The sequence below is a fragment of the Colius striatus genome, chromosome 5 (genome assembly GCF_028858725.1).
Source record: "Colius striatus isolate bColStr4 chromosome 5, bColStr4.1.hap1, whole genome shotgun sequence".
Classification (NCBI taxonomy): Eukaryota; Metazoa; Chordata; class Aves; order Coliiformes; family Coliidae; genus Colius; species Colius striatus.
Window position 1 is genome coordinate 33463980 of NC_084763.1, and position 7580 is coordinate 33471559.

At 45.2% G+C, this 7580-nt stretch overlaps 1 long non-coding RNA gene across 1 annotated transcript; it reads left to right on the forward strand.

Moving 5' to 3' along the window:
• Positions 1-1764: 1764 nt before the first annotated feature.
• LOC133625532 (uncharacterized) lies at positions 1765-6203 on the forward strand. Its single transcript, XR_009818816.1, has 2 exons — positions 1765-1963; positions 5841-6203. It is a non-coding gene; the product is annotated as an uncharacterized LOC133625532 (long non-coding RNA).
• The last annotated feature ends 1377 nt before the right edge of the window (positions 6204-7580 follow it).

Sequence of the window (7580 nt, forward strand, 5' to 3'; positions counted from 1 at the left end):
CGTGGTAACATGAAAGTGGACTGATTGTGGTTGCAAGTTACCAGTTAAAGGTGTTCGTAAGAGTTCTGTGTTAACAATAAAGCATTTCTGTAAAGAGAAAGAGAAATCATCTGACAACTTCATCACACTATTAAGAAGAAAAACAAGAACACTGCCATCATGTTGAAACACAAAATATAAGAATTAATGAATCAAATGTCACAAATTTAAGACATCTTTAAGAAAGAGAACGAACACTCATATTCATCAGCATAGAGTTATAGAGGAATAGGGTTACATAAATATTCACACAAAGCAGAGCAAGAAATTGTATGGGGCAAAAGAGATGACCTTTTGAAGGATCTTTTCTTGCCGAAGAAAGAAATACCCAGGAGTAGCTGTCACAAGTTAGCCAGCTTTACACAAGCAAAATACAAGCCACCAGCAATGCAGAGAAAAGAAAGATCACAACTCTACGTGCCAGATAGTGGGAATAATATTAAACTTCCAGGTGTGCAATATAAAAAGAAAACAAACAAACAAAAAAGCGACCATGGAGGTCCATGAAGAGAAGCTCTTTGGCTCACCCTATCGGATGAAATGACCAATGCCTCGCTGGTGGCAGATGTGTTTCAGTGCGCTTTTGAGGAACAGCTTAGACTGGAAAAAATTTTGAGTTTCTTTATTTCTCTGAAGAGTTACGTTCCATTAGCTCTGTAAGTGCAACTAAAAAGGGGAACCTTTCTTCATTTCACTGTTAAGTCAGTGGCTAAACCCAAAAGTGAGACCAATAACAAAAGGACTTTGCTGCTTTAATAAAAATTCAGTTGACATACTGTGTAGGTGCAAGCAAGCAAAAACACAGGATAGCTGTAAAATGAAAACTTTCATTAAAATCCACTTCCTGTCTTTCAAGAAAAGGGTTGCATTTTGGAAGGCTGAGTTATTTGCCATTACTCTGATGCAATACACATTTCTGATCAGAAGGGGAAGTGACCTATTTCTAGACGAACTTAGGAAGCTGTTAACTTGTATCAGCATGTGTTGGGCTAGGCCTGCAAAATGGCAATGGATCCTTGGTTCTCCAGGAGAAGTTTCCATCTAAATAGGAGCAAATAGGACTCTTGCTACCAAAGAAAGTTATCTTTGCACAAAACCAGCCCATTCATTTTAATCAAACAAGTTGTCTAATCTAGTCATTTTTAGTTTCCCTGTGAAATGACAAAGAGACTGAAGAGCTTCAGGATGCATCTGATGAGTGGCTCTCAGGTCTGAGAGGGCTAGTAATTATTGAAGAACGCCGTTAAGGGTGACCATTTTCATTTATTCAGGCACAAAGACATGCACAATTTAGCACAGTAACAAGATCATTTAGTAAATAAGCTGATGGTAGAGATTGGACCAAAATATTTATTTGTGGTAGTGTCTGGGAAACAAAAGCAGGTACTGCAAGCTTGCTGCCTGATAGCCTAAGCGAAGTAAACATACCAAAATCAAGAGTCTACAACAAGTGAACGAAAAGGGATGCAGAACCAAGAAGAAATCACATGCATAATTTTAACTGTTTTACCAAGGGCTTTGCATAGAATGATCAGTTATAATAAAATTCTTTACAATGAGATAATATAAGTAGTCTTTGTTTTGTGTTGTCATTGCTCTATGTAATACACCTTGTTGTAGGCGTTCGGAAGATCTCGGGTTGTAACGCGAGAGGTGGACGGTACAGAAGAGGTGGGCAAGGGGTGGAGTGAAAGGAGGTGCTTGTGTTAGCAGATAAAAGCACATGGTGTAAGCAATTAGCTGGAATAAAGTATCATCCATACTGAGTATGCAGTGGTCTTGTCCCCTCAGCGGTGGTGGGCTGAGTGATCCGTGCGGGCGGCCTGGTGATGTTGTCGGTAGTGGCAACATATGGTGACCCCCGACGTGATCGGCGGAAAGCAGGACGCCCGCGGTCATGGCGCAGATGGAACAGGTGATTAAGGTACTGGAGGCCGTGGCGCCTGAGGTGGGCGAGTGGATTAATCACGTGCCGACGGCTGTGTGCATCCTATGGATGCGGAGGCGGAGTGTGGTACGGGCACCCACAGAGTTATTAAGTGTCCAGATATGGACGGCGGTAGAGGAAGAGATGTTACAGGCTGCCTTAGCGGGAACCAAGGGGATGGATCAGTATCTTAAAGCGGGGGGGGGGAGGAGGGACGGAAAGCGCAGACAGAAGAGAGAGTTTGTAGCGATCGGGAGGCTCAAAGGAGAGTGGAACTGGAGAATCTGGAGGCACGGACGGGTCCGTCACCGTGTGGGGATGCGGAGTGTGATAAACTTGACAGCGAGGAGGAGAGTGAGGGGTGCGGCCCCGGAGCAGAGCCTCCGCGGGAGAGCTGCTTCCCAGTCGAGCGCAGCCCGCCGGGTTACGCCTGGGACGAGTTGCAGAGGATGCGGGCGGGGAATGCCGAGCGGGCGGAGTCGGGCGGGGGTACGGCGCCGGATGATCAGGGGAGAGTGGGGGGGCGCGACTCCGTGTTAGACTGGGCACCATCGGGCACGCGAGGGGAGACAAAGAAAAAGAAAACGCAGGAGGGAGTAATACCGACTGCGCCGCCGGCGCCGGGGCCGGCACGGAGTGAGCCAGACCGCCGCCGCCCCTTCCATGCGCAGCCGCCGCCGCGCAGCCGCTTCCCGCGCCCGGTCAGTGTCTCCGGTGCCCCCCCACACACCGCGCCGACACCGCCGGCCCCGGCCCTCACGGACCGCTGCGCTCATCCTTTCCATCCTCAATCCCTTGCCTCAGCGAGTATAAAAACTGTTGGCCGTGACGTCATGCGTTTTTCTGTAAATGTGATGATGAAAAGTAGTTTTCTGACAGTGTAAACTTTCTAAGGTGTTTTAGGTGTCAGGAATGGAACTTGGAAGAACAGAACATTTTGGCATTGAGGAGTCAGTGAAACATTAAAAAAAAAAAGGGTGAAGAAGGTCTGTGGGAAGTGGTTTGTGTTTTGGACTCATTGTTTTTTTTGATCGGGAGTAAAAAATGGATTTTGTCATACTGTTGATGCTTCAAATGATTGTGGTAAATGGTTTTAGGCAATTTCAACAACCCAAGCAAAACATGTGGGTTACACTGGCCAAAGCAATCAATCAGTCTACAATATGTTTATCAATGGCCACTCCAGATAATCCTTTTTCTACCTGTTTGGTGGGAGTTCCATCAGATGTGGCACAATGGCCTGTACCAAATGCATTAAAAACAAATCCCTTAGTTAAGGGTAATGGCAAAGTTGACAACTGGGATTCCATCATTTAATGGATGCCAACAATGACAACAGAGCCACAGGAGTTAGAATTATTGGGATCTATAAAGATGGATTTTTATGTTATGTTTAATTTTACCGGCAATACCAAAAAATTTTAGACAGATGTGGATCCCATCCTGGGTATGTATAAGAACACGACATCTTGGTGCAATTATACTTCACCAAAAAGATCCAGGTCTAGTCTTGTGCCTATACAGTTACCAAAGGGAATTTTTCTGATTTGTGGGGACCAGGTATGGCCTGGAATACCCTCAAGATCACAAGGGGGACCTTGCAGTTTGGGACGACTGATGATCTTGATGCCTAATCACACAATGATTTGGAAACATCGTCGTCCAAACAATTTGTGCATGCATTTACTAGCAAATGTGATGACCATGTTACCCTTTGATCTCCCTCAGCAATAATAGCAACTAGTATATTTGCTCCAGGTGTAGGAGCATCTGCTTTATTAACTCAGCTACGCAAATTAGGATGCTGGCTTAGCAAACAATGTAATTAAACCTCAATAACATTAGAAGGCTTGATTAGTGATGTAAGTAGTATTAGACATGCAACCTTGCAAAATAGAGCTGCTACAGAGTTTTACTTTTAGCACAAGTGTAATAATTTTGTTTGTCAGCTGTGGGGTTTTTTTCAGTGTATAAAAAGAAGCTTACCAGGCATGGGTTGCTAACAAAGAAAAAGGGGGGGATTGTGGAGGAATTTCTGTCTGAAAGAGGCCACCACCTGGTAACAGTGAACAACCCATGTTTTGAGAACTAATGTGCGGATTGTCCTTGAGCTGCTCTTGACTGTGAGAAAAGCAGAAGAAAGAATGCCTACATCATAACAAGCTCCAGCAAGGCAGAGGCTGAAGCAGTATGTGAAACTGCAAGGCTTATTGCAGAAAAGTGCAGCTGGCTTTTAGAGAAAGGACTAATTAGAAGTAGTGTAAACATGCTAGTTTTGCTGCTGATTATAAAACTCTGATGTTTGTTAGTAAAATTTGAGTTATGACCTAAAAAAAAAAAAACTGTTTTACTGTGAGGGTGATGGAACAGTGGAGCAGGCTGCCTGGGGGGAGGTTGTGGAGCCTGCTCCCTTGGAGGTCATCAGGACCCACCTGGGCATGTTCCTACATGACCTGGTCTGAGTGGACCTGCTTCTGCAGGGGAGGGGGTTGGACTGGATGATCTCTGGGGGTCCCTTCCAACCCCTAACATTCTAACATTCAATGATTCCATGATTCTATGATTCAGTGACCGATGGGAACAGATATGAATGGGCTCCCCTAGAAACAAAGGTTGTGTGTGAAGGAGCTGCGTGGGACTGTAAAGACACACGTTTACAGATGCCTCATCAAAGACCAACACAGCGGCACTGGTGTGGAAACACAGAGACAGATGAGAGAAAATCTTGCACACTGATGCCACAAAATCGGTGCAATATCTGTAGGCCAAGGCTGTTGCCCTTGCCCTGGAGGCATGGCATTCAACGCTGCTCAATATCGTCACTGACTTGAGATTCGTCGCTGAACTAGTTTGACAATGTGCACGAGCCATTTGTGCCTCCACCAGTATAGCAGACCTCATATTGAATGCCTTACAAACTCGTGCTGCTCCCTGCTCTATTGTACACATCAACAGTCACACCAATATTCTGGGGGCTTTCACCAAAGGTAACCAAAAGGCAGACAAAGCAGCAGCGCATGTATGGCCTATCTCCACCCAAGAGGATTTCCCAGTGGCCAGACAGCTACACGACTTTTTGCATTGTGGAGCGTGGGCTCTACATCATCAGACCAAGATCCAAGTAGCAAAGCAGATAGTTGCTGCTTGCCCTCAGTGTGCTTTGGCGTTACCATGGGAAGCCAGAGTTAATCCGCAAGGGTTGCTCCCGAATCAGATCTAGCAAACGGATGTCACAATTTATGAGCCCTTTCCTCCCAATCATCACCTCCATGTCACCATTGACACTTACAGTGGCTACATACTAGCTACCCCCATGTGTCTAGCCACAGCGCGCCACCTGATTAGGCACTGGCTACAATGTATAGCCGTCCTAGGATGTTCTGAACAAATCAAAACTGTCAATGGGCCTTGTTACACCTCCCATGTGACACAGGAATTCTGTCGAACCTGGCAGATCAAATTGGTGCACGGTATCCCTCACAATAGCCAGGGACAGGTGATTGTTGAACGCACTCACACTACTCTAAAAGTACAGCTCAACTGTCTTAGGGAGGGGGAGAGCATGGGACATAGAACTCCCCCCCACAGGCAACACGATATTTTAATGCGCTGTCTGTACATCCTTAACCACTTTGTTCGAGGGTCAGGACCCATACCAGCACAAGTACACTTTAGGGATCAAGGACTTGTAGCAGTAGATAAATTACCAGCAGTCAAATTACAGCAAATCAACACTGGGGAGTGGGAATCAGGATGGAGGCTTAGATGCCTGGGCCGAGGGTATGCTTGTGTAGAAAAGGAGGGTACTCAGCAGAAGGTCCCGGCAAAACGAATACAACCAGAGATATGAGTCTAACGGTCTACTCTTTTGCAGATTGATGTGTTCTTCGGAGCGCTCGCCGTGACGCAGATCCAGCTGGGGTCACTCAAATATTGGCAAGATTGGACACTGAAGTGGAACATGTCCAGCACCTGTTAATATCTTCCGCAGTTGGCTCAGCTGGCACGTGTGCTGGGCAGGCACGTCATGTATCAGCCTGTGCCACAGGATGCTGGAGTCATCGAGCTTAGGGAGCGGGAGATGTTGTAGGCGTCCGGAAGATCTTGTGTTGTAACGCAAGAGGTGGAGGGTACAGAAGAGGTGGGCAAGGGGTTGAGTGAAAGGAGGTGCTTGTGTTAGCAGATAAAAGCACATAGTGTAAACAATTAGTTGGAATAAAGCATCATCCATACTGAGTATGCAGTGATCTTGTCCCCTCAGTGGGGGTGGGCTGAGTGATCCGTGCAGGTGGCCTGGTGATGTTGCCGGTAGCGGCAACACACCTTTTATAAATGACTGACTTGTCTTCCAAGTGCTACCTTGTAATCTAAGAAAAATGTCTGTAAAAAAAGGAAGAGGGCTGGACTGAAGGATGAAGGAAGGAAGGTGAGATTACAGGGTACTAAGCTAGTTTAGACCTGTGACCCAGCAGTCTTCACTGTGCAACATGAAAGAGAAAACAGTATTTAGGAGTAGATGGTGAGGAGGTGGAGGCAGAAGGGAAATACAGATAGGTGCAAAACTGCCAACAACCTGTCAGATCTGAGAAGAGAGAAGTTTTAAGGAGCACATGAGGAGCAAAAGAACTTGACATTTTTATTTATTTATTTATTTAGGAAGTAGTGGAATTTTCAGACAGGGAATCAAGTGACTGAAACAAAAGAAGATATGGAAGTTGCATGTATCCATGACTCTGTACATACAGCCTCAACAATCCCACCAATGCCTTAACTGTGATGAAAATGAGGCTAGCAAGCAACAACATATGAACAATAAAATACTGGAATGCATTGTGTACGAGCTGGTTTCTTGATATTATGTAGATTCCAATTAAAAACAAAAAGTTACATGTATTTTTATTTCTACAGAAGCCCTGTCTAGAGCATGAATGCTCCCACCAGTGTCTTACTTTCCTATCAGACATGAAATCACTGGCTCCACTTGGAGTAGGATGTAGGTAAACAGTTTTGCTTTGCACTTCAGGAGCTGCAGCTTGTCTCATATTTGGAACAGGGAAAGAAGTTTTCAGAAAGAAAGAGGAAGGAAGAATCTCGTGCAGAGCAGTGAAGTACTGATTAGCTTGCATGGCAGTACTTCTCCCAGATTGCACAGAGAACTAAGAGCAAAACGCTACAAACACCAGGCAAGTAATTGGAGTAGGAGAGGGGAGGAGAAAAGAGCATTTTCCTGGTTTCTTGTGTTTGAGAGCCTACTCAATCACACAACTGCTCTACAAGAGCTTATACAGGCAGTGGGTGAAGAAAGAAGTTCTTTCGTTATGTCACTGCAAAAAAGTAAATGGATATTTAATATGGTGTGAGGTAGTAGTAACTCACGGTGTTACTACTAGTAATGCACAGTGCCATTCAGAGAAGGAAAAAGAACACAATGCACTGAGTCTTCAGAAACAGCCGAGAGAGTGGGAGTTTAGATTAAACAAAAATTCAATAGCACTACAGTTCACCCATGCATGATGTTCTAAGCAGTTTTTAAGTGCTTTGCAAGGGCCATCTCAGGTTATACATAGATGCATGCCTGCAAATGGGTACCACGTTGCTATTTTACCATCTTTGT